Raw genomic sequence first — 20,221 nt, forward strand, 5'->3', positions numbered from 1 at the left:
ACACTCTATCAGATTTACTAACTAGGCCCAACTCTTCTTCGCTTCCGAGATCAGACGAGATCGGGCTTTCAAGGAGTGGTATGGCCGTAAGCGATCACTGGGGGCTGTAGAAGACTATTTCTATATACTCTTCTAAGAGTAATACTTGTTTTAGAGCTGCCTGTAAACGGTAGACCACCTGACACCTCAAATAAAAATGATTGGCTTTCCAGTTCGTTTTTTTTGTTGTTGTTTTTTTTTTCTTAAGTTTTCTTCTTCTCTTGTGTTTACATGACTGTGGTTACTGCCTTTATAATAGAAGCTTAAGCTAAAAAGCTTACAGCACCTAGTATTCCCAGGCAGTCTCCCATCCAAGTACTAACTAGGCCCAACTCTTCTTCGCTTCCGAGATCAGACGAGATCGGGCTTTCAAGGAGTGGTATGGCCGTAAGCGATCACTGGGGGCTGTAGAAGACTATTTCTATATACTCTTCTAAGAGTAATACTTGTTTTAGAGCTGCCTGTAAACGGTAGACCACCTGACACCTCAAATAAAAATGATTGGCTTTCCAGTTCGTTTTTTTTTGTTGTTGTTTTTTTTTTCTTAAGTTTTCTTCTTCTCTTGTGTTACATGACTGTGGTTACTGCCTTTATAATAGAAGCTTAAGCTAAAAAGCTTACAGCACCTAGTATTCCCAGGCAGTCTCCCATCCAAGTACTAACTAGGCCCAACTCTTCTTCGCTTCCGAGATCAGACGAGATCGGGCTTTCAAGGAGTGGTATGGCCGTAAGCGATCACTGGGGGCTGTAGAAGACTATTTCTATATACTCTTCTAAGAGTAATACTTGTTTTAGAGCTGCCTGTAAACGGTAGACCACCTGACACCTCAAATAAAAATGATTGGCTTTCCAGTTCGTTTTTTTTTTTTGTAGTTTTCTTCTTCTCTTGTGTTTAAATGACTGTGGTTACTGTCTTTATAATAGAAGCTTAAGCTAAAAAGCTTACAGCACCTAGTATTCCCAGGCAGTCTCCCATCCAAGTACTAACTAGGCCCAACTCTTCTTCGCTTCCGAGATCAGACGAGATCGGCTTTCAAGGAGTGGTATGGCCGTAAGCGATCACTGGGGGCTGTAGAAGACTATTTCTATATACTCTTCTAAGAGTAATACTTGTTTTAGAGCTGCCTGTAAACGGTAGACCACCTGACACCTCAAATAAAAATGATTGGCTTTCCAGTTCGTTTTTTTTTGTTGTTGTTTTTTTTTTCTTAAGTTTTCTTCTTCTCTTGTGTTTACATGACTGTGGTTACTGCCTTTATAATAGAAGCTTAAGCTAAAAAGCTTACAGCACCTAGTATTCCCAGGCAGTCTCCCATCCAAGTACTAACTAGGCCCAACTCTTCTTCGCTTCCGAGATCAGACGAGATCGGGCTTTCAAGGAGTGGTATGGCCGTAAGCGATCACTGGGGGCTGTAGAAGACTATTTCTATATACTCTTCTAAGAGTAATACTTGTTTTAGAGCTGCCTGTAAACGGTAGACCACCTGACACCTCAAATAAAAATGATTGGCTTTCCAGTTCGTTTTTTTTTTTTTGTAGTTTTCTTCTTCTCTTGTGTTTAAATGACTGTGGTTACTGTCTTTATAATAGAAGCTTAAGCTAAAAAGCTTACAGCACCTAGTATTCCCAGGCAGTCTCCCATCCAAGTACTAACTAGGCCCAACTCTTCTTCGCTTCCGAGATCAGACGAGATCGGGCTTTCAAGGAGTGGTATGGCCGTAAGCGATCACTGGGGGCTGTAGAAGACTATTTCTATATACTCTTCTAAGAGTAATACTTGTTTTAGAGCTGCCTGTAAACGGTAGACCACCTGACACCTCAAATAAAAATGATTGGCTTTCCAGTTCGTTTTTTTTTGTTGTTGTTTTTTTTTTCTTAAGTTTTCTTCTTCTCTTGTGTTTAAATGACTGTGGTTACTGCCTTTATAATAGAAGCTTAAGCTAAAAAGCTTACAGCACCTAGTATTCCCAGGCAGTCTCCCATCCAAGTACTAACGAGGCCCAACTCTTCTTCGCTTCCGAGATCAGACGAGATCGGGCTTTCAAGGAGTGGTATGGCCGTAAGCGATCACTGCTGGCTGTAGAAGACTATTTCTATATACTCTTCTAAGAGTAATACTTGTTTTAGAGCTGCCTGTAAACGGTAGACCACCTGACACCTCAAATAAAAATGATTGGCTTTCCAGTTCGTTTTTTTTTTTTTGTAGTTTTCTTCTTCTCTTGTGTTTAAATGACTGTGGTTACTGTCTTTATAATAGAAGCTTAAGCTAAAAAGCTTACAGCACCTAGTATTCCCAGGCAGTCTCCCATCCAAGTACTAACTAGGCCCAACTCTTCTTCGCTTCCGAGATCAGACGAGATCGGGCTTTCAAGGAGTGGTATGGCCGTAAGCGATCACTGGGGGCTGTAGAAGACTATTTCTATATACTCTTCTAAGAGTAATACTTGTTTTAGAGCTGCCTGTAAACGGTAGACCACCTGACACCTCAAATAAAAATGATTGGCTTTCCAGTTCGTTTTTTTTTGTTGTTGTTTTTTTTTTCTTAAGTTTTCTTCTTCTCTTGTGTTTAAATGACTGTGGTTACTGCCTTTATAATAGAAGCTTAAGCTAAAAAGCTTACAGCACCTAGTATTCCCAGGCAGTCTCCCATCCAAGTACTAACGAGGCCCAACTCTTCTTCGCTTCCGAGATCAGACGAGATCGGGCTTTCAAGGAGTGGTATGGCCGTAAGCGATCACTGCTGGCTGTAGAAGACTATTTCTATATACTCTTCTAAGAGTAATACTTGTTTTAGAGCTGCCTGTAAACGGTAGACCACCTGACACCTCAAATAAAAATGATTGGCTTTCCAGTTCGTTTTTTTTTTTTTGTAGTTTTCTTCTTCTCTTGTGTTTAAATGACTGTGGTTACTGTCTTTATAATAGAAGCTTAAGCTAAAAAGCTTACAGCACCTAGTATTCCCAGGCAGTCTCCCATCCAAGTACTAACTAGGCCCAACTCTTCTTCGCTTCCGAGATCAGACGAGATCGGGCTTTCAAGGAGTGGTATGGCCGTAAGCGATCACTGGGGGCTGTAGAAGACTATTTCTATATACTCTTCTAAGAGTAATACTTGTTTTAGAGCTGCCTGTAAACGGTAGACCACCTGACACCTCAAATAAAAATGATTGGCTTTCCAGTTCGTTTTTTTTTGTTGTTGTTTTTTTTTTCTTAAGTTTTCTTCTTCTCTTGTGTTTACATGACTGTGGTTACTGCCTTTATAATAGAAGCTTAAGCTAAAAAGCTTACAGCACCTAGTATTCCCAGGCAGTCTCCCATCCAAGTACTAACTAGGCCCAACTCTTCTTCGCTTCCGAGATCAGACGAGATCGGGCTTTCAAGGAGTGGTATGGCCGTAAGCGATCACTGGGGGCTGTAGAAGACTATTTCTATATACTCTTCTAAGAGTAATACTTGTTTTAGAGCTGCCTGTAAACGGTAGACCACCTGACACCTCAAATAAAAATGATTGGCTTTCCAGTTCGTTTTTTTTTGTTGTTGTTTTTTTTTTCTTAAGTTTTCTTCTTCTCTTGTGTTTAAATGACTGTGGTTACTGCCTTTATAATAGAAGCTTAAGCTAAAAAGCTTACAGCACCTAGTATTCCCAGGCAGTCTCCCATCCAAGTACTAACGAGGCCCAACTCTTCTTCGCTTCCGAGATCAGACGAGATCGGGCTTTCAAGGAGTGGTATGGCCGTAAGCGATCACTGCTGGCTGTAGAAGACTATTTCTATATACTCTTCTAAGAGTAATACTTGTTTTAGAGCTGCCTGTAAACGGTAGACCACCTGACACCTCAAATAAAAATGATTGGCTTTCCAGTTCGTTTTTTTTTTTTTGTAGTTTTCTTCTTCTCTTGTGTTTAAATGACTGTGGTTACTGTCTTTATAATAGAAGCTTAAGCTAAAAAGCTTACAGCACCTAGTATTCCCAGGCAGTCTCCCATCCAAGTACTAACTAGGCCCAACTCTTCTTCGCTTCCGAGATCAGACGAGATCGGGCTTTCAAGGAGTGGTATGGCCGTAAGCGATCACTGGGGGCTGTAGAAGACTATTTCTATATACTCTTCTAAGAGTAATACTTGTTTTAGAGCTGCCTGTAAACGGTAGACCACCTGACACCTCAAATAAAAATGATTGGCTTTCCAGTTCGTTTTTTTTTGTTGTTGTTTTTTTTTTCTTAAGTTTTCTTCTTCTCTTGTGTTTACATGACTGTGGTTACTGCCTTTATAATAGAAGCTTAAGCTAAAAAGCTTACAGCACCTAGTATTCCCAGGCAGTCTCCCATCCAAGTACTAACTAGGCCCAACTCTTCTTCGCTTCCGAGATCAGACGAGATCGGGCTTTCAAGGAGTGGTATGGCCGTAAGCGATCACTGGGGGCTGTAGAAGACTATTTCTATATACTCTTCTAAGAGTAATACTTGTTTTAGAGCTGCCTGTAAACGGTAGACCACCTGACACCTCAAATAAAAATGATTGGCTTTCCAGTTCGTTTTTTTTTGTTGTTGTTTTTTTTTTCTTAAGTTTTCTTCTTCTCTTGTGTTTAAATGACTGTGGTTACTGCCTTTATAATAGAAGCTTAAGCTAAAAAGCTTACAGCACCTAGTATTCCCAGGCAGTCTCCCATCCAAGTACTAACTAGGCCCAACTCTTCTTCGCTTCCGAGATCAGACGAGATCGGGCTTTCAAGGAGTGGTATGGCCGTAAGCGATCACTGGGGGCTGTAGAAGACTATTTCTATATACTCTTCTAAGAGTAATACTTGTTTTAGAGCTGCCTGTAAACGGTAGACCACCTGACACCTCAAATAAAAATGATTGGCTTTCCAGTTCGTTTTTTTTTGTTGTTGTTTTTTTTTTCTTAAGTTTTCTTCTTCTCTTGTGTTTACATGACTGTGGTTACTGCCTTTATAATAGAAGCTTAAGCTAAAAAGCTTACAGCACCTAGTATTCCCAGGCAGTCTCCCATCCAAGTACTAACTAGGCCCAACTCTTCTTCGCTTCCGAGATCAGACGAGATCGGGCTTTCAAGGAGTGGTATGGCCGTAAGCGATCACTGGGGGCTGTAGAAGACTATTTCTATATACTCTTCTAAGAGTAATACTTGTTTTAGAGCTGCCTGTAAACGGTAGACCACCTGACACCTCAAATGAAAATGATTGGCTTTCCAGTTCGTTTTTTTTTTTTTGTAGTTTTCTTCTTCTCTTGTGTTTAAATGACTGTGGTTACTGTCTTTATAATAGAAGCTTAAGCTAAAAAGCTTACAGCACCTAGTATTCCCAGGCAGTCTCCCATCCAAGTACTAACTAGGCCCAACTCTTCTTCGCTTCCGAGATCAGACGGGATCGGGCTTTCAAGGAGTGGTATGGCCGTAAGCGATCACTGCTGGCTGTAGAAGACTATTTCTATATACTCTTCTAAGAGTAATACTTGTTTTAGAGCTGCCTGTAAACGGTAGACCACCTGACACCTCAAATGAAAATGATTGGCTTTCCAGTTCGTTTTTTTTTTTTTGTAGTTTTCTTCTTCTCTTGTGTTTAAATGACTGTGGTTACTGTCTTTATAATAGAAGCTTAAGCTAAAAAGCTTACAGCACCTAGTATTCCCAGGCAGTCTCCCATCCAAGTACTAACTAGGCCCAACTCTTCTTCGCTTCCGAGATCAGACGGGATCGGGCTTTCAAGGAGTGGTATGGCCGTAAGCGATCACTGCTGGCTGTAGAAGACTATTTCTATATACTCTTCTAAGAGTAATACTTGTTTTAGAGCTGCCTGTAAACGGTAGACCACCTGACACCTCAAATGAAAATGATTGGCTTTCCAGTTCGTTTTTTTTTTTTTGTAGTTTTCTTCCTCTCTTGTGTTTAAATGACTGTGGTTACTGTCTTTATAATAGAAGCTTAAGCTAAAAAGCTTACAGCACCTAGTATTCCCAGGCAGTCTCCCATCCAAGTACTAACTAGGCCCAACTCTTCTTCGCTTCCGAGATCAGACGAGATCGGGCTTTCAAGGAGTGGTATGGCCGTAAGCGATCACTGGGGGCTGTAGAAGACTATTTCTATATACTCTTCTAAGAGTAATACTTGTTTTAGAGCTGCCTGTAAACGGTAGACCACCTGACACCTCAAATAAAAATGATTGGCTTTCCAGTTCGTTTTTTTTTGTTGTTGTTTTTTTTTCTTAAGTTTTCTTCTTCTCTTGTGTTTACATGACTGTGGTTACTGCCTTTATAATAGAAGCTTAAGCTAAAAAGCTTACAGCACCTAGTATTCCCAGGCAGTCTCCCATCCAAGTACTAACTAGGCCCAACTCTTCTTCGCTTCCGAGATCAGACGAGATCGGGCTTTCAAGGAGTGGTATGGCCGTAAGCGATCACTGGGGGCTGTAGAAGACTATTTCTATATACTCTTCTAAGAGTAATACTTGTTTTAGAGCTGCCTGTAAACGGTAGACCACCTGACACCTCAAATAAAAATGATTGGCTTTCCAGTTCGTTTTTTTTTGTTGTTGTTTTTTTTTTCTTAAGTTTTCTTCTTCTCTTGTGTTTAAATGACTGTGGTTACTGCCTTTATAATAGAAGCTTAAGCTAAAAAGCTTACAGCACCTAGTATTCCCAGGCAGTCTCCCATCCAAGTACTAACGAGGCCCAACTCTTCTTCGCTTCCGAGATCAGACGAGATCGGGCTTTCAAGGAGTGGTATGGCCGTAAGCGATCACTGCTGGCTGTAGAAGACTATTTCTATATACTCTTCTAAGAGTAATACTTGTTTTAGAGCTGCCTGTAAACGGTAGACCACCTGACACCTCAAATAAAAATGATTGGCTTTCCAGTTCGTTTTTTTTTTTTTGTAGTTTTCTTCTTCTCTTGTGTTTAAATGACTGTGGTTACTGTCTTTATAATAGAAGCTTAAGCTAAAAAGCTTACAGCACCTAGTATTCCCAGGCAGTCTCCCATCCAAGTACTAACTAGGCCCAACTCTTCTTCGCTTCCGAGATCAGACGAGATCGGGCTTTCAAGGAGTGGTATGGCCGTAAGCGATCACTGGGGGCTGTAGAAGACTATTTCTATATACTCTTCTAAGAGTAATACTTGTTTTAGAGCTGCCTGTAAACGGTAGACCACCTGACACCTCAAATAAAAATGATTGGCTTTCCAGTTCGTTTTTTTTTGTTGTTGTTTTTTTTTTCTTAAGTTTTCTTCTTCTCTTGTGTTTACATGACTGTGGTTACTGCCTTTATAATAGAAGCTTAAGCTAAAAAGCTTACAGCACCTAGTATTCCCAGGCAGTCTCCCATCCAAGTACTAACTAGGCCCAACTCTTCTTCGCTTCCGAGATCAGACGAGATCGGGCTTTCCAGGAGTGGTATGGCCGTAAGCGATCACTGGGGGCTGTAGAAGACTATTTCTATATACTCTTCTAAGAGTAATACTTGTTTTAGAGCTGCCTGTAAACGGTAGACCACCTGACACCTCAAATAAAAATGATTGGCTTTCCAGTTCGTTTTTTTTTGTTGTTGTTTTTTTTTTCTTAAGTTTTCTTCTTCTCTTGTGTTTACATGACTGTGGTTACTGCCTTTATAATAGAAGCTTAAGCTAAAAAGCTTACAGCACCTAGTATTCCCAGGCAGTCTCCCATCCAAGTACTAACTAGGCCCAACTCTTCTTCGCTTCCGAGATCAGACGAGATCGGGCTTTCAAGGAGTGGTATGGCCGTAAGCGATCACTGGGGGCTGTAGAAGACTATTTCTATATACTCTTCTAAGAGTAATACTTGTTTTAGAGCTGCCTGTAAACGGTAGACCACCTGACACCTCAAATGAAAATGATTGGCTTTCCAGTTCGTTTTTTTTTTTTTGTAGTTTTCTTCTTCTCTTGTGTTTAAATGACTGTGGTTACTGTCTTTATAATAGAAGCTTAAGCTAAAAAGCTTACAGCACCTAGTATTCCCAGGCAGTCTCCCATCCAAGTACTAACTAGGCCCAACTCTTCTTCGCTTCCGAGATCAGACGGGATCGGGCTTTCAAGGAGTGGTATGGCCGTAAGCGATCACTGCTGGCTGTAGAAGACTATTTCTATATACTCTTCTAAGAGTAATACTTGTTTTAGAGCTGCCTGTAAACGGTAGACCACCTGACACCTCAAATGAAAATGATTGGCTTTCCAGTTCGTTTTTTTTTTTTTGTAGTTTTCTTCTTCTCTTGTGTTTAAATGACTGTGGTTACTGTCTTTATAATAGAAGCTTAAGCTAAAAAGCTTACAGCACCTAGTATTCCCAGGCAGTCTCCCATCCAAGTACTAACTAGGCCCAACTCTTCTTCGCTTCCGAGATCAGACGGGATCGGGCTTTCAAGGAGTGGTATGGCCGTAAGCGATCACTGCTGGCTGTAGAAGACTATTTCTATATACTCTTCTAAGAGTAATACTTGTTTTAGAGCTGCCTGTAAACGGTAGACCACCTGACACCTCAAATGAAAATGATTGGCTTTCCAGTTCGTTTTTTTTTTTTTGTAGTTTTCTTCCTCTCTTGTGTTTAAATGACTGTGGTTACTGTCTTTATAATAGAAGCTTAAGCTAAAAAGCTTACAGCACCTAGTATTCCCAGGCAGTCTCCCATCCAAGTACTAACTAGGCCCAACTCTTCTTCGCTTCCGAGATCAGACGAGATCGGGCTTTCAAGGAGTGGTATGGCCGTAAGCGATCACTGGGGGCTGTAGAAGACTATTTCTATATACTCTTCTAAGAGTAATACTTGTTTTAGAGCTGCCTGTAAACGGTAGACCACCTGACACCTCAAATAAAAATGATTGGCTTTCCAGTTCGTTTTTTTTTGTTGTTGTTTTTTTTTTCTTAAGTTTTCTTCTTCTCTTGTGTTTACATGACTGTGGTTACTGCCTTTATAATAGAAGCTTAAGCTAAAAAGCTTACAGCACCTAGTATTCCCAGGCAGTCTCCCATCCAAGTACTAACTAGGCCCAACTCTTCTTCGCTTCCGAGATCAGACGAGATCGGGCTTTCAAGGAGTGGTATGGCCGTAAGCGATCACTGGGGGCTGTAGAAGACTATTTCTATATACTCTTCTAAGAGTAATACTTGTTTTAGAGCTGCCTGTAAACGGTAGACCACCTGACACCTCAAATAAAAATGATTGGCTTTCCAGTTCGTTTTTTTTTGTTGTTGTTTTTTTTTTCTTAAGTTTTCTTCTTCTCTTGTGTTTAAATGACTGTGGTTACTGCCTTTATAATAGAAGCTTAAGCTAAAAAGCTTACAGCACCTAGTATTCCCAGGCAGTCTCCCATCCAAGTACTAACGAGGCCCAACTCTTCTTCGCTTCCGAGATCAGACGAGATCGGGCTTTCAAGGAGTGGTATGGCCGTAAGCGATCACTGCTGGCTGTAGAAGACTATTTCTATATACTCTTCTAAGAGTAATACTTGTTTTAGAGCTGCCTGTAAACGGTAGACCACCTGACACCTCAAATAAAAATGATTGGCTTTCCAGTTCGTTTTTTTTTTTTTGTAGTTTTCTTCTTCTCTTGTGTTTAAATGACTGTGGTTACTGTCTTTATAATAGAAGCTTAAGCTAAAAAGCTTACAGCACCTAGTATTCCCAGGCAGTCTCCCATCCAAGTACTAACTAGGCCCAACTCTTCTTCGCTTCCGAGATCAGACGAGATCGGGCTTTCAAGGAGTGGTATGGCCGTAAGCGATCACTGGGGGCTGTAGAAGACTATTTCTATATACTCTTCTAAGAGTAATACTTGTTTTAGAGCTGCCTGTAAACGGTAGACCACCTGACACCTCAAATAAAAATGATTGGCTTTCCAGTTCGTTTTTTTTTGTTGTTGTTTTTTTTTTCTTAAGTTTTCTTCTTCTCTTGTGTTTACATGACTGTGGTTACTGCCTTTATAATAGAAGCTTAAGCTAAAAAGCTTACAGCACCTAGTATTCCCAGGCAGTCTCCCATCCAAGTACTAACTAGGCCCAACTCTTCTTCGCTTCCGAGATCAGACGAGATCGGGCTTTCCAGGAGTGGTATGGCCGTAAGCGATCACTGGGGGCTGTAGAAGACTATTTCTATATACTCTTCTAAGAGTAATACTTGTTTTAGAGCTGCCTGTAAACGGTAGACCACCTGACACCTCAAATAAAAATGATTGGCTTTCCAGTTCGTTTTTTTTTGTTGTTGTTTTTTTTTTCTTAAGTTTTCTTCTTCTCTTGTGTTTACATGACTGTGGTTACTGCCTTTATAATAGAAGCTTAAGCTAAAAAGCTTACAGCACCTAGTATTCCCAGGCAGTCTCCCATCCAAGTACTAACTAGGCCCAACTCTTCTTCGCTTCCGAGATCAGACGAGATCGGGCTTTCAAGGAGTGGTATGGCCGTAAGCGATCACTGGGGGCTGTAGAAGACTATTTCTATATACTCTTCTAAGAGTAATACTTGTTTTAGAGCTGCCTGTAAACGGTAGACCACCTGACACCTCAAATAAAAATGATTGGCTTTCCAGTTCGTTTTTTTTTGTTGTTGTTTTTTTTTTCTTAAGTTTTCTTCTTCTCTTGTGTTTAAATGACTGTGGTTACTGCCTTTATAATAGAAGCTTAAGCTAAAAAGCTTACAGCACCTAGTATTCCCAGGCAGTCTCCCATCCAAGTACTAACGAGGCCCAACTCTTCTTCGCTTCCGAGATCAGACGAGATCGGGCTTTCAAGGAGTGGTATGGCCGTAAGCGATCACTGGGGGCTGTAGAAGACTATTTCTATATACTCTTCTAAGAGTAATACTTGTTTTAGAGCTGCCTGTAAACGGTAGACCACCTGACACCTCAAATAAAAATGATTGGCTTTCCAGTTCGTTTTTTTTTGTTGTTGTTTTTTTTTTCTTAAGTTTTCTTCTTCTCTTGTGTTTACATGACTGTGGTTACTGCCTTTATAATAGAAGCTTAAGCTAAAAAGCTTACAGCACCTAGTATTCCCAGGCAGTCTCCCATCCAAGTACTAACTAGGCCCAACTCTTCTTCGCTTCCGAGATCAGACGAGATCGGGCTTTCCAGGAGTGGTATGGCCGTAAGCGATCACTGGGGGCTGTAGAAGACTATTTCTATATACTCTTCTAAGAGTAATACTTGTTTTAGAGCTGCCTGTAAACGGTAGACCACCTGACACCTCAAATAAAAATGATTGGCTTTCCAGTTCGTTTTTTTTTGTTGTTGTTTTTTTTTTCTTAAGTTTTCTTCTTCTCTTGTGTTTAAATGACTGTGGTTACTGCCTTTATAATAGAAGCTTAAGCTAAAAAGCTTACAGCACCTAGTATTCCCAGGCAGTCTCCCATCCAAGTACTAACGAGGCCCAACTCTTCTTCGCTTCCGAGATCAGACGAGATCGGGCTTTCAAGGAGTGGTATGGCCGTAAGCGATCACTGCTGGCTGTAGAAGACTATTTCTATATACTCTTCTAAGAGTAATACTTGTTTTAGAGCTGCCTGTAAACGGTAGACCACCTGACACCTCAAATAAAAATGATTGGCTTTCCAGTTCGTTTTTTTTTTTTTGTAGTTTTCTTCTTCTCTTGTGTTTAAATGACTGTGGTTACTGTCTTTATAATAGAAGCTTAAGCTAAAAAGCTTACAGCACCTAGTATTCCCAGGCAGTCTCCCATCCAAGTACTAACTAGGCCCAACTCTTCTTCGCTTCCGAGATCAGACGAGATCGGGCTTTCAAGGAGTGGTATGGCCGTAAGCGATCACTGGGGGCTGTAGAAGACTATTTCTATATACTCTTCTAAGAGTAATACTTGTTTTAGAGCTGCCTGTAAACGGTAGACCACCTGACACCTCAAATAAAAATGATTGGCTTTCCAGTTCGTTTTTTTTTGTTGTTGTTTTTTTTTTCTTAAGTTTTCTTCTTCTCTTGTGTTTACATGACTGTGGTTACTGCCTTTATAATAGAAGCTTAAGCTAAAAAGCTTACAGCACCTAGTATTCCCAGGCAGTCTCCCATCCAAGTACTAACTAGGCCCAACTCTTCTTCGCTTCCGAGATCAGACGAGATCGGGCTTTCAAGGAGTGGTATGGCCGTAAGCGATCACTGGGGGCTGTAGAAGACTATTTCTATATACTCTTCTAAGAGTAATACTTGTTTTAGAGCTGCCTGTAAACGGTAGACCACCTGACACCTCAAATAAAAATGATTGGCTTTCCAGTTCGTTTTTTTTTTTTTGTAGTTTTCTTCTTCTCTTGTGTTTAAATGACTGTGGTTACTGTCTTTATAATAGAAGCTTAAGCTAAAAAGCTTACAGCACCTAGTATTCCCAGGCAGTCTCCCATCCAAGTACTAACTAGGCCCAACTCTTCTTCGCTTCCGAGATCAGACGAGATCGGGCTTTCAAGGAGTGGTATGGCCGTAAGCGATCACTGGGGGCTGTAGAAGACTATTTCTATATACTCTTCTAAGAGTAATACTTGTTTTAGAGCTGCCTGTAAACGGTAGACCACCTGACACCTCAAATAAAAATGATTGGCTTTCCAGTTCGTTTTTTTTTGTTGTTGTTTTTTTTTTCTTAAGTTTTCTTCTTCTCTTGTGTTTACATGACTGTGGTTACTGCCTTTATAATAGAAGCTTAAGCTAAAAAGCTTACAGCACCTAGTATTCCCAGGCAGTCTCCCATCCAAGTACTAACTAGGCCCAACTCTTCTTCGCTTCCGAGATCAGACGAGATCGGGCTTTCAAGGAGTGGTATGGCCGTAAGCGATCACTGGGGGCTGTAGAAGACTATTTCTATATACTCTTCTAAGAGTAATACTTGTTTTAGAGCTGCCTGTAAACGGTAGACCACCTGACACCTCAAATAAAAATGATTGGCTTTCCAGTTCGTTTTTTTTTGTTGTTGTTTTTTTTTTCTTAAGTTTTCTTCTTCTCTTGTGTTTAAATGACTGTGGTTACTGCCTTTATAATAGAAGCTTAAGCTAAAAAGCTTACAGCACCTAGTATTCCCAGGCAGTCTCCCATCCAAGTACTAACGAGGCCCAACTCTTCTTCGCTTCCGAGATCAGACGAGATCGGGCTTTCAAGGAGTGGTATGGCCGTAAGCGATCACTGCTGGCTGTAGAAGACTATTTCTATATACTCTTCTAAGAGTAATACTTGTTTTAGAGCTGCCTGTAAACGGTAGACCACCTGACACCTCAAATAAAAATGATTGGCTTTCCAGTTCGTTTTTTTTTTTTTGTAGTTTTCTTCTTCTCTTGTGTTTAAATGACTGTGGTTACTGTCTTTATAATAGAAGCTTAAGCTAAAAAGCTTACAGCACCTAGTATTCCCAGGCAGTCTCCCATCCAAGTACTAACTAGGCCCAACTCTTCTTCGCTTCCGAGATCAGACGAGATCGGGCTTTCAAGGAGTGGTATGGCCGTAAGCGATCACTGGGGGCTGTAGAAGACTATTTCTATATACTCTTCTAAGAGTAATACTTGTTTTAGAGCTGCCTGTAAACGGTAGACCACCTGACACCTCAAATAAAAATGATTGGCTTTCCAGTTCGTTTTTTTTTGTTGTTGTTTTTTTTTTCTTAAGTTTTCTTCTTCTCTTGTGTTTAAATGACTGTGGTTACTGCCTTTATAATAGAAGCTTAAGCTAAAAAGCTTACAGCACCTAGTATTCCCAGGCAGTCTCCCATCCAAGTACTAACGAGGCCCAACTCTTCTTCGCTTCCGAGATCAGACGAGATCGGGCTTTCAAGGAGTGGTATGGCCGTAAGCGATCACTGCTGGCTGTAGAAGACTATTTCTATATACTCTTCTAAGAGTAATACTTGTTTTAGAGCTGCCTGTAAACGGTAGACCACCTGACACCTCAAATAAAAATGATTGGCTTTCCAGTTCGTTTTTTTTTTTTTGTAGTTTTCTTCTTCTCTTGTGTTTAAATGACTGTGGTTACTGTCTTTATAATAGAAGCTTAAGCTAAAAAGCTTACAGCACCTAGTATTCCCAGGCAGTCTCCCATCCAAGTACTAACTAGGCCCAACTCTTCTTCGCTTCCGAGATCAGACGAGATCGGGCTTTCAAGGAGTGGTATGGCCGTAAGCGATCACTGGGGGCTGTAGAAGACTATTTCTATATACTCTTCTAAGAGTAATACTTGTTTTAGAGCTGCCTGTAAACGGTAGACCACCTGACACCTCAAATAAAAATGATTGGCTTTCCAGTTCGTTTTTTTTTGTTGTTGTTTTTTTTTTCTTAAGTTTTCTTCTTCTCTTGTGTTTACATGACTGTGGTTACTGCCTTTATAATAGAAGCTTAAGCTAAAAAGCTTACAGCACCTAGTATTCCCAGGCAGTCTCCCATCCAAGTACTAACTAGGCCCAACTCTTCTTCGCTTCCGAGATCAGACGAGATCGGGCTTTCAAGGAGTGGTATGGCCGTAAGCGATCACTGGGGGCTGTAGAAGACTATTTCTATATACTCTTCTAAGAGTAATACTTGTTTTAGAGCTGCCTGTAAACGGTAGACCACCTGACACCTCAAATAAAAATGATTGGCTTTCCAGTTCGTTTTTTTTTTTTTGTAGTTTTCTTCTTCTCTTGTGTTTAAATGACTGTGGTTACTGTCTTTATAATAGAAGCTTAAGCTAAAAAGCTTACAGCACCTAGTATTCCCAGGCAGTCTCCCATCCAAGTACTAACTAGGCCCAACTCTTCTTCGCTTCCGAGATCAGACGAGATCGGGCTTTCAAGGAGTGGTATGGCCGTAAGCGATCACTGGGGGCTGTAGAAGACTATTTCTATATACTCTTCTAAGAGTAATACTTGTTTTAGAGCTGCCTGTAAACGGTAGACCACCTGACACCTCAAATAAAAATGATTGGCTTTCCAGTTCGTTTTTTTTTGTTGTTGTTTTTTTTTTCTTAAGTTTTCTTCTTCTCTTGTGTTTACATGACTGTGGTTACTGCCTTTATAATAGAAGCTTAAGCTAAAAAGCTTACAGCACCTAGTATTCCCAGGCAGTCTCCCATCCAAGTACTAACTAGGCCCAACTCTTCTTCGCTTCCGAGATCAGACGAGATCGGGCTTTCAAGGAGTGGTATGGCCGTAAGCGATCACTGGGGGCTGTAGAAGACTATTTCTATATACTCTTCTAAGAGTAATACTTGTTTTAGAGCTGCCTGTAAACGGTAGACCACCTGACACCTCAAATAAAAATGATTGGCTTTCCAGTTCGTTTTTTTTTGTTGTTGTTTTTTTTTTCTTAAGTTTTCTTCTTCTCTTGTGTTTAAATGACTGTGGTTACTGCCTTTATAATAGAAGCTTAAGCTAAAAAGCTTACAGCACCTAGTATTCCCAGGCAGTCTCCCATCCAAGTACTAACGAGGCCCAACTCTTCTTCGCTTCCGAGATCAGACGAGATCGGGCTTTCAAGGAGTGGTATGGCCGTAAGCGATCACTGCTGGCTGTAGAAGACTATTTCTATATACTCTTCTAAGAGTAATACTTGTTTTAGAGCTGCCTGTAAACGGTAGACCACCTGACACCTCAAATAAAAATGATTGGCTTTCCAGTTCGTTTTTTTTTTTTTGTAGTTTTCTTCTTCTCTTGTGTTTAAATGACTGTGGTTACTGTCTTTATAATAGAAGCTTAAGCTAAAAAGCTTACAGCACCTAGTATTCCCAGGCAGTCTCCCATCCAAGTACTAACTAGGCCCAACTCTTCTTCGCTTCCGAGATCAGACGAGATCGGGCTTTCAAGGAGTGGTATGGCCGTAAGCGATCACTGGGGGCTGTAGAAGACTATTTCTATATACTCTTCTAAGAGTAATACTTGTTTTAGAGCTGCCTGTAAACGGTAGACCACCTGACACCTCAAATAAAAATGATTGGCTTTCCAGTTCGTTTTTTTTTGTTGTTGTTTTTTTTTTCTTAAGTTTTCTTCTTCTCTTGTGTTTAAATGACTGTGGTTACTGCCTTTATAATAGAAGCTTAAGCTAAAAAGCTTACAGCACCTAGTATTCCCAGGCAGTCTCCCATCCAAGTACTAACGAGGCCCAACTCTTCTTCGCTTCCGAGATCAGACGAGATCGGGCTTTCAAGGAGTGGTATGGCCGTAAGCGATCACTGGGGGCTGTAGAAGACTATTTCTATATACTCTTCTAAGAGTAATACTTGTTTTAGAGCTGCCTGTAAACGGTAGACCACCTGACACCTCAAATAAAAATGATTGGCTTTCCAGTTCGTTTTTTTTTGTTGTTGTTTTTTTTTTCTTAAGTTTTCTTCTTCTCTTGTGTTTACATGACTGTGGTTACTGCCTTTATAATAGAAGCTTAAGCTAAAAAGCTTACAGCACCTAGTATTCCCAGGCAGTCTCCCATCCAAGTACTAACTAGGCCCAACTCTTCTTCGCTTCCGAGATCAGACGAGATCGGGCTTTCAAGGAGTGGTATGGCCGTAAGCGATCACTGGGGGCTGTAGAAGACTATTTCTATATACTCTTCTAAGAGTAATACTTGTTTTAGAGCTGCCTGTAAACGGTAGACCACCTGACACCTCAAATAAAAATGATTGGCTTTCCAGTTCGTTTTTTTTTTTTTGTAGTTTTCTTCTTCTCTTGTGTTTAAATGACTGTGGTTACTGTCTTTATAATAGAAGCTTAAGCTAAAAAGCTTACAGCACCTAGTATTCCCAGGCAGTCTCCCATCCAAGTACTAACTAGGCCCAACTCTTCTTCGCTTCCGAGATCAGACGAGATCGGGCTTTCAAGGAGTGGTATGGCCGTAAGCGATCACTGGGGGCTGTAGAAGACTATTTCTATATACTCTTCTAAGAGTAATACTTGTTTTAGAGCTGCCTGTAAACGGTAGACCACCTGACACCTCAAATAAAAATGATTGGCTTTCCAGTTCGTTTTTTTTTGTTGTTGTTTTTTTTTTCTTAAGTTTTCTTCTTCTCTTGTGTTTACATGACTGTGGTTACTGCCTTTATAATAGAAGCTTAAGCTAAAAAGCTTACAGCACCTAGTATTCCCAGGCAGTCTCCCATCCAAGTACTAACTAGGCCCAACTCTTCTTCGCTTCCGAGATCAGACGAGATCGGGCTTTCAAGGAGTGGTATGGCCGTAAGCGATCACTGGGGGCTGTAGAAGACTATTTCTATATACTCTTCTAAGAGTAATACTTGTTTTAGAGCTGCCTGTAAACGGTAGACCACCTGACACCTCAAATAAAAATGATTGGCTTTCCAGTTCGTTTTTTTTTGTTGTTGTTTTTTTTTTCTTAAGTTTTCTTCTTCTCTTGTGTTTAAATGACTGTGGTTACTGCCTTTATAATAGAAGCTTAAGCTAAAAAGCTTACAGCACCTAGTATTCCCAGGCAGTCTCCCATCCAAGTACTAACGAGGCCCAACTCTTCTTCGCTTCCGAGATCAGACGAGATCGGGCTTTCAAGGAGTGGTATGGCCGTAAGCGATCACTGCTGGCTGTAGAAGACTATTTCTATATACTCTTCTAAGAGTAATACTTGTTTTAGAGCTGCCTGTAAACGGTAGACCACCTGACACCTCAAATAAAAATGATTGGCTTTCCAGTTCGTTTTTTTTTTTTTGTAGTTTTCTTCTTCTCTTGTGTTTAAATGACTGTGGTTACTGTCTTTATAATAGAAGCTTAAGCTAAAAAGCTTACAGCACCTAGTATTCCCAGGCAGTCTCCCATCCAAGTACTAACTAGGCCCAACTCTTCTTCGCTTCCGAGATCAGACGAGATCGGGCTTTCAAGGAGTGGTATGGCCGTAAGCGATCACTGGGGGCTGTAGAAGACTATTTCTATATACTCTTCTAAGAGTAATACTTGTTTTAGAGCTGCCTGTAAACGGTAGACCACCTGACACCTCAAATAAAAATGATTGGCTTTCCAGTTCGTTTTTTTTTGTTGTTGTTTTTTTTTTCTTAAGTTTTCTTCTTCTCTTGTGTTTAAATGACTGTGGTTACTGCCTTTATAATAGAAGCTTAAGCTAAAAAGCTTACAGCACCTAGTATTCCCAGGCAGTCTCCCATCCAAGTACTAACGAGGCCCAACTCTTCTTCGCTTCCGAGATCAGACGAGATCGGGCTTTCAAGGAGTGGTATGGCCGTAAGCGATCACTGCTGGCTGTAGAAGACTATTTCTATATACTCTTCTAAGAGTAATACTTGTTTTAGAGCTGCCTGTAAACGGTAGACCACCTGACACCTCAAATAAAAATGATTGGCTTTCCAGTTCGTTTTTTTTTGTTGTTGTTTTTTTTTTCTTAAGTTTTCTTCTTCTCTTGTGTTTAAATGACTGTGGTTACTGCCTTTATAATAGAAGCTTAAGCTAAAAAGCTTACAGCACCTAGTATTCCCAGGCAGTCTCCCATCCAAGTACTAACGAGGCCCAACTCTTCTTCGCTTCCGAGATCAGACGAGATCGGGCTTTCAAGGAGTGGTATGGCCGTAAGCGATCACTGCTGGCTGTAGAAGACTATTTCTATATACTCTTCTAAGAGTAATACTTGTTTTAGAGCTGCCTGTAAACGGTAGACCACCTGACACCTCAAATAAAAATGATTGGCTTTCCAGTTCGTTTTTTTTTTAAGTTTCTTCTTCTCTTGTGTTTAAATGACTGTGGTTACTGCCTTTATAACAGAAGCTTAAGCTAAAAAGCTTACAGCACCTAGTATTCTCAGGCAGTCTCCCATCCAAGTACTAACTAGGCCCAACTCTTCTTCGCTTCCGAGATCAGACGAGATCGGGCTTTCAAGGAGTGGTATGGCCGTAAGCAATCACTGCGGGCTGTAGAAGACTATTTCTAAATACTCTTCTAAGAGTAATACTTGTTTTAGAGCTGCCTGTAAACGGTAGACCACCTGACACCTCAAATGAAAATGATTGGCTTTCCAGTTCGTTTTTTTGCTGTTGTTTTTTTTTTCTTAAGTTTTCTTCTTCTCTTGTGTTTACATGACTGTGGTTACTGCCTTTATAATAGAAGCTTAAGCTAAAGAGCTTACAGCACCTAGTATTCCCAGGCAGTCTCCCATCCAAGTACTAACTAGGCCCAACTCTTCTTCGCTTCCGAGATCAGACGAGATCGGGCTTTCAAGGAGTGGTATGGCCGTAAGCGATCACTGCGGGCTGTAGAAGACTATTTCTATATACTCTTCTAAGAGTAATACTTGTTTTAGAGCTGCCTGTAAACGGTAGACCACCTGACACCTCAAATGAAAATGATTGGCTTTCCAGTTCGTTTTTTTTTTAAGTTTCTTCTTCTCTTGTGTTTAAATGACTGTGGTTACTGCCTTTATAATAGAAGCTTAAGCTAAAAAGCTTACAGAACCTAGTATTCCCAGGCAGTCTCCCATCCAAGTACTAACTAGGCCCAACTCTTCTTCGCTTCCGAGATCAGACGAGATCGGGCTTTCAAGGAGTGGTATGGCCGTAAGCGATCACTGCGGGCTGTAGAAGACTATTTCTATATACTCTTCTAAGAGTAATACTTGTTTTAGAGCTGCCTGTAAACGGTAGACCACCTGACACCTCAAATAAAAATGATTGGCTTTCCAGTTCGTTTTTTTTTTAAGTTTCTTCTTCTCTTGTGTTTAAATGACTGTGGTTACTGCCTTTATAATAGAAGCTTAAGCTAAAAAGCTTACAGCACCTAGTATTCTCAGGCAGTCTCCCATCCAAGTACTAACTAGGCCCAACTCTTCTTCGCTTCCGAGATCAGACGAGATCGGGCTTTCAAGGAGTGGTATGGCCGTAAGCAATCACTGCGGGCTGTAGAAGACTATTTCTAAATACTCTTCTAAGAGTAATACTTGTTTTAGAGCTGCCTGTAAACGGTAGACCACCTGACACCTCAAATGAAAATGATTGGCTTTCCAGTTCGTTTTTTTGCTGTTGTTTTTTTTTTCTTAAGTTTTCTTCTTCTCTTGTGTTTACATGACTGTGGTTACTGCCTTCATAATAGAAGCTTAAGCTAAAGAGCTTACAGCACCTAGTATTCCCAGGCAGTCTCCCATCCAAGTACTAACTAGGCCCAACTCTTCTTCGCTTCCGAGATCAGACGAGATCGGGCTTTCAAGGAGTGGTATGGCCGTAAGCGATCACTGCGGGCTGTAGAAGACTATTTCTATATACTCTTCTAAGAGTAATAC

At 40.7% G+C, this 20,221-nt stretch overlaps 44 non-coding genes and 16 pseudogenes across 44 annotated transcripts; all 60 read right to left on the reverse strand.

Annotated features, from left to right (window-relative positions):
* Positions 1–313: 313 nt before the first annotated feature.
* Positions 314–432, reverse strand: LOC136680998 (5S ribosomal RNA). The gene has a single exon (XR_010797588.1). It is a non-coding gene; the product is annotated as a 5S ribosomal RNA (ribosomal RNA).
* A 221-nt stretch (positions 433–653) lies between these two features.
* Positions 654–772, reverse strand: LOC136681010 (5S ribosomal RNA). The gene has a single exon (XR_010797599.1). It is a non-coding gene; the product is annotated as a 5S ribosomal RNA (ribosomal RNA).
* Positions 773–978: 206 nt separating this feature from the next.
* LOC136681308 (5S ribosomal RNA) lies at positions 979–1,096 on the reverse strand (annotated as a pseudogene).
* Positions 1,097–1,318: 222 nt separating this feature from the next.
* Positions 1,319–1,437, reverse strand: LOC136681021 (5S ribosomal RNA). The gene has a single exon (XR_010797610.1). It is a non-coding gene; the product is annotated as a 5S ribosomal RNA (ribosomal RNA).
* Positions 1,438–1,644: 207 nt separating this feature from the next.
* LOC136681034 (5S ribosomal RNA) lies at positions 1,645–1,763 on the reverse strand. The gene has a single exon (XR_010797621.1). It is a non-coding gene; the product is annotated as a 5S ribosomal RNA (ribosomal RNA).
* Positions 1,764–1,985: 222 nt separating this feature from the next.
* On the reverse strand, positions 1,986–2,104 carry LOC136681225 (5S ribosomal RNA; annotated as a pseudogene).
* Positions 2,105–2,311: 207 nt separating this feature from the next.
* LOC136681045 (5S ribosomal RNA) lies at positions 2,312–2,430 on the reverse strand. The gene has a single exon (XR_010797632.1). It is a non-coding gene; the product is annotated as a 5S ribosomal RNA (ribosomal RNA).
* Positions 2,431–2,652: 222 nt separating this feature from the next.
* LOC136681226 (5S ribosomal RNA) lies at positions 2,653–2,771 on the reverse strand (annotated as a pseudogene).
* Positions 2,772–2,978: 207 nt separating this feature from the next.
* LOC136681056 (5S ribosomal RNA) lies at positions 2,979–3,097 on the reverse strand. Its single transcript, XR_010797643.1, has one exon. It is a non-coding gene; the product is annotated as a 5S ribosomal RNA (ribosomal RNA).
* A 222-nt stretch (positions 3,098–3,319) lies between these two features.
* LOC136681068 (5S ribosomal RNA) lies at positions 3,320–3,438 on the reverse strand. Its single transcript, XR_010797654.1, has one exon. It is a non-coding gene; the product is annotated as a 5S ribosomal RNA (ribosomal RNA).
* Positions 3,439–3,660: 222 nt separating this feature from the next.
* LOC136681227 (5S ribosomal RNA) lies at positions 3,661–3,779 on the reverse strand (annotated as a pseudogene).
* A 207-nt stretch (positions 3,780–3,986) lies between these two features.
* LOC136681080 (5S ribosomal RNA) lies at positions 3,987–4,105 on the reverse strand. The gene has a single exon (XR_010797666.1). It is a non-coding gene; the product is annotated as a 5S ribosomal RNA (ribosomal RNA).
* Positions 4,106–4,327: 222 nt separating this feature from the next.
* LOC136681091 (5S ribosomal RNA) lies at positions 4,328–4,446 on the reverse strand. Its single transcript, XR_010797677.1, has one exon. It is a non-coding gene; the product is annotated as a 5S ribosomal RNA (ribosomal RNA).
* A 222-nt stretch (positions 4,447–4,668) lies between these two features.
* LOC136681103 (5S ribosomal RNA) lies at positions 4,669–4,787 on the reverse strand. The gene has a single exon (XR_010797688.1). It is a non-coding gene; the product is annotated as a 5S ribosomal RNA (ribosomal RNA).
* A 222-nt stretch (positions 4,788–5,009) lies between these two features.
* LOC136681114 (5S ribosomal RNA) lies at positions 5,010–5,128 on the reverse strand. Its single transcript, XR_010797699.1, has one exon. It is a non-coding gene; the product is annotated as a 5S ribosomal RNA (ribosomal RNA).
* Positions 5,129–5,335: 207 nt separating this feature from the next.
* On the reverse strand, positions 5,336–5,454 carry LOC136680957 (5S ribosomal RNA). The gene has a single exon (XR_010797549.1). It is a non-coding gene; the product is annotated as a 5S ribosomal RNA (ribosomal RNA).
* Positions 5,455–5,661: 207 nt separating this feature from the next.
* Positions 5,662–5,780, reverse strand: LOC136681074 (5S ribosomal RNA). The gene has a single exon (XR_010797660.1). It is a non-coding gene; the product is annotated as a 5S ribosomal RNA (ribosomal RNA).
* A 207-nt stretch (positions 5,781–5,987) lies between these two features.
* On the reverse strand, positions 5,988–6,106 carry LOC136681125 (5S ribosomal RNA). The gene has a single exon (XR_010797710.1). It is a non-coding gene; the product is annotated as a 5S ribosomal RNA (ribosomal RNA).
* A 221-nt stretch (positions 6,107–6,327) lies between these two features.
* LOC136681136 (5S ribosomal RNA) lies at positions 6,328–6,446 on the reverse strand. Its single transcript, XR_010797721.1, has one exon. It is a non-coding gene; the product is annotated as a 5S ribosomal RNA (ribosomal RNA).
* Positions 6,447–6,668: 222 nt separating this feature from the next.
* On the reverse strand, positions 6,669–6,787 carry LOC136681228 (5S ribosomal RNA; annotated as a pseudogene).
* A 207-nt stretch (positions 6,788–6,994) lies between these two features.
* Positions 6,995–7,113, reverse strand: LOC136681147 (5S ribosomal RNA). Its single transcript, XR_010797732.1, has one exon. It is a non-coding gene; the product is annotated as a 5S ribosomal RNA (ribosomal RNA).
* A 222-nt stretch (positions 7,114–7,335) lies between these two features.
* LOC136680963 (5S ribosomal RNA) lies at positions 7,336–7,454 on the reverse strand. The gene has a single exon (XR_010797555.1). It is a non-coding gene; the product is annotated as a 5S ribosomal RNA (ribosomal RNA).
* A 222-nt stretch (positions 7,455–7,676) lies between these two features.
* On the reverse strand, positions 7,677–7,795 carry LOC136681158 (5S ribosomal RNA). The gene has a single exon (XR_010797743.1). It is a non-coding gene; the product is annotated as a 5S ribosomal RNA (ribosomal RNA).
* Positions 7,796–8,002: 207 nt separating this feature from the next.
* On the reverse strand, positions 8,003–8,121 carry LOC136681189 (5S ribosomal RNA). The gene has a single exon (XR_010797769.1). It is a non-coding gene; the product is annotated as a 5S ribosomal RNA (ribosomal RNA).
* A 207-nt stretch (positions 8,122–8,328) lies between these two features.
* On the reverse strand, positions 8,329–8,447 carry LOC136681305 (5S ribosomal RNA). The gene has a single exon (XR_010797780.1). It is a non-coding gene; the product is annotated as a 5S ribosomal RNA (ribosomal RNA).
* A 207-nt stretch (positions 8,448–8,654) lies between these two features.
* On the reverse strand, positions 8,655–8,773 carry LOC136681170 (5S ribosomal RNA). Its single transcript, XR_010797754.1, has one exon. It is a non-coding gene; the product is annotated as a 5S ribosomal RNA (ribosomal RNA).
* A 222-nt stretch (positions 8,774–8,995) lies between these two features.
* Positions 8,996–9,114, reverse strand: LOC136681181 (5S ribosomal RNA). The gene has a single exon (XR_010797765.1). It is a non-coding gene; the product is annotated as a 5S ribosomal RNA (ribosomal RNA).
* Positions 9,115–9,336: 222 nt separating this feature from the next.
* Positions 9,337–9,455, reverse strand: LOC136681230 (5S ribosomal RNA; annotated as a pseudogene).
* A 207-nt stretch (positions 9,456–9,662) lies between these two features.
* On the reverse strand, positions 9,663–9,781 carry LOC136681195 (5S ribosomal RNA). Its single transcript, XR_010797770.1, has one exon. It is a non-coding gene; the product is annotated as a 5S ribosomal RNA (ribosomal RNA).
* A 222-nt stretch (positions 9,782–10,003) lies between these two features.
* On the reverse strand, positions 10,004–10,122 carry LOC136680975 (5S ribosomal RNA). Its single transcript, XR_010797566.1, has one exon. It is a non-coding gene; the product is annotated as a 5S ribosomal RNA (ribosomal RNA).
* Positions 10,123–10,344: 222 nt separating this feature from the next.
* Positions 10,345–10,463, reverse strand: LOC136681206 (5S ribosomal RNA). Its single transcript, XR_010797771.1, has one exon. It is a non-coding gene; the product is annotated as a 5S ribosomal RNA (ribosomal RNA).
* Positions 10,464–10,685: 222 nt separating this feature from the next.
* LOC136681231 (5S ribosomal RNA) lies at positions 10,686–10,804 on the reverse strand (annotated as a pseudogene).
* Positions 10,805–11,026: 222 nt separating this feature from the next.
* On the reverse strand, positions 11,027–11,145 carry LOC136680986 (5S ribosomal RNA). Its single transcript, XR_010797577.1, has one exon. It is a non-coding gene; the product is annotated as a 5S ribosomal RNA (ribosomal RNA).
* A 222-nt stretch (positions 11,146–11,367) lies between these two features.
* On the reverse strand, positions 11,368–11,486 carry LOC136681232 (5S ribosomal RNA; annotated as a pseudogene).
* A 207-nt stretch (positions 11,487–11,693) lies between these two features.
* On the reverse strand, positions 11,694–11,812 carry LOC136681217 (5S ribosomal RNA). Its single transcript, XR_010797772.1, has one exon. It is a non-coding gene; the product is annotated as a 5S ribosomal RNA (ribosomal RNA).
* Positions 11,813–12,034: 222 nt separating this feature from the next.
* LOC136681229 (5S ribosomal RNA) lies at positions 12,035–12,153 on the reverse strand. Its single transcript, XR_010797773.1, has one exon. It is a non-coding gene; the product is annotated as a 5S ribosomal RNA (ribosomal RNA).
* Positions 12,154–12,360: 207 nt separating this feature from the next.
* LOC136681240 (5S ribosomal RNA) lies at positions 12,361–12,479 on the reverse strand. Its single transcript, XR_010797774.1, has one exon. It is a non-coding gene; the product is annotated as a 5S ribosomal RNA (ribosomal RNA).
* A 222-nt stretch (positions 12,480–12,701) lies between these two features.
* LOC136681251 (5S ribosomal RNA) lies at positions 12,702–12,820 on the reverse strand. The gene has a single exon (XR_010797775.1). It is a non-coding gene; the product is annotated as a 5S ribosomal RNA (ribosomal RNA).
* Positions 12,821–13,042: 222 nt separating this feature from the next.
* Positions 13,043–13,161, reverse strand: LOC136681233 (5S ribosomal RNA; annotated as a pseudogene).
* A 207-nt stretch (positions 13,162–13,368) lies between these two features.
* LOC136681263 (5S ribosomal RNA) lies at positions 13,369–13,487 on the reverse strand. The gene has a single exon (XR_010797776.1). It is a non-coding gene; the product is annotated as a 5S ribosomal RNA (ribosomal RNA).
* Positions 13,488–13,709: 222 nt separating this feature from the next.
* On the reverse strand, positions 13,710–13,828 carry LOC136681234 (5S ribosomal RNA; annotated as a pseudogene).
* A 207-nt stretch (positions 13,829–14,035) lies between these two features.
* Positions 14,036–14,154, reverse strand: LOC136681274 (5S ribosomal RNA). The gene has a single exon (XR_010797777.1). It is a non-coding gene; the product is annotated as a 5S ribosomal RNA (ribosomal RNA).
* A 222-nt stretch (positions 14,155–14,376) lies between these two features.
* Positions 14,377–14,495, reverse strand: LOC136681285 (5S ribosomal RNA). The gene has a single exon (XR_010797778.1). It is a non-coding gene; the product is annotated as a 5S ribosomal RNA (ribosomal RNA).
* Positions 14,496–14,702: 207 nt separating this feature from the next.
* LOC136681298 (5S ribosomal RNA) lies at positions 14,703–14,821 on the reverse strand. Its single transcript, XR_010797779.1, has one exon. It is a non-coding gene; the product is annotated as a 5S ribosomal RNA (ribosomal RNA).
* Positions 14,822–15,043: 222 nt separating this feature from the next.
* LOC136681311 (5S ribosomal RNA) lies at positions 15,044–15,162 on the reverse strand. The gene has a single exon (XR_010797781.1). It is a non-coding gene; the product is annotated as a 5S ribosomal RNA (ribosomal RNA).
* A 222-nt stretch (positions 15,163–15,384) lies between these two features.
* Positions 15,385–15,503, reverse strand: LOC136681235 (5S ribosomal RNA; annotated as a pseudogene).
* A 207-nt stretch (positions 15,504–15,710) lies between these two features.
* On the reverse strand, positions 15,711–15,829 carry LOC136681323 (5S ribosomal RNA). Its single transcript, XR_010797782.1, has one exon. It is a non-coding gene; the product is annotated as a 5S ribosomal RNA (ribosomal RNA).
* A 222-nt stretch (positions 15,830–16,051) lies between these two features.
* Positions 16,052–16,170, reverse strand: LOC136681236 (5S ribosomal RNA; annotated as a pseudogene).
* A 222-nt stretch (positions 16,171–16,392) lies between these two features.
* On the reverse strand, positions 16,393–16,511 carry LOC136681334 (5S ribosomal RNA). Its single transcript, XR_010797783.1, has one exon. It is a non-coding gene; the product is annotated as a 5S ribosomal RNA (ribosomal RNA).
* Positions 16,512–16,718: 207 nt separating this feature from the next.
* Positions 16,719–16,837, reverse strand: LOC136681347 (5S ribosomal RNA). The gene has a single exon (XR_010797784.1). It is a non-coding gene; the product is annotated as a 5S ribosomal RNA (ribosomal RNA).
* Positions 16,838–17,059: 222 nt separating this feature from the next.
* LOC136681359 (5S ribosomal RNA) lies at positions 17,060–17,178 on the reverse strand. Its single transcript, XR_010797785.1, has one exon. It is a non-coding gene; the product is annotated as a 5S ribosomal RNA (ribosomal RNA).
* Positions 17,179–17,400: 222 nt separating this feature from the next.
* LOC136681237 (5S ribosomal RNA) lies at positions 17,401–17,519 on the reverse strand (annotated as a pseudogene).
* A 207-nt stretch (positions 17,520–17,726) lies between these two features.
* On the reverse strand, positions 17,727–17,845 carry LOC136681371 (5S ribosomal RNA). Its single transcript, XR_010797786.1, has one exon. It is a non-coding gene; the product is annotated as a 5S ribosomal RNA (ribosomal RNA).
* A 222-nt stretch (positions 17,846–18,067) lies between these two features.
* On the reverse strand, positions 18,068–18,186 carry LOC136681238 (5S ribosomal RNA; annotated as a pseudogene).
* A 222-nt stretch (positions 18,187–18,408) lies between these two features.
* LOC136681239 (5S ribosomal RNA) lies at positions 18,409–18,527 on the reverse strand (annotated as a pseudogene).
* Positions 18,528–18,729: 202 nt separating this feature from the next.
* LOC136681177 (5S ribosomal RNA) lies at positions 18,730–18,848 on the reverse strand. The gene has a single exon (XR_010797761.1). It is a non-coding gene; the product is annotated as a 5S ribosomal RNA (ribosomal RNA).
* A 220-nt stretch (positions 18,849–19,068) lies between these two features.
* LOC136681382 (5S ribosomal RNA) lies at positions 19,069–19,187 on the reverse strand. The gene has a single exon (XR_010797787.1). It is a non-coding gene; the product is annotated as a 5S ribosomal RNA (ribosomal RNA).
* Positions 19,188–19,389: 202 nt separating this feature from the next.
* LOC136681186 (5S ribosomal RNA) lies at positions 19,390–19,508 on the reverse strand (annotated as a pseudogene).
* A 202-nt stretch (positions 19,509–19,710) lies between these two features.
* Positions 19,711–19,829, reverse strand: LOC136681178 (5S ribosomal RNA). Its single transcript, XR_010797762.1, has one exon. It is a non-coding gene; the product is annotated as a 5S ribosomal RNA (ribosomal RNA).
* Positions 19,830–20,049: 220 nt separating this feature from the next.
* Positions 20,050–20,168, reverse strand: LOC136681387 (5S ribosomal RNA). Its single transcript, XR_010797788.1, has one exon. It is a non-coding gene; the product is annotated as a 5S ribosomal RNA (ribosomal RNA).
* Positions 20,169–20,221: the final 53 nt, after the last annotated feature.

The sequence above is a fragment of the Hoplias malabaricus genome, unplaced genomic scaffold (genome assembly GCF_029633855.1).
Source record: "Hoplias malabaricus isolate fHopMal1 unplaced genomic scaffold, fHopMal1.hap1 scaffold_105, whole genome shotgun sequence".
Classification (NCBI taxonomy): domain Eukaryota; kingdom Metazoa; phylum Chordata; class Actinopteri; order Characiformes; family Erythrinidae; genus Hoplias; species Hoplias malabaricus.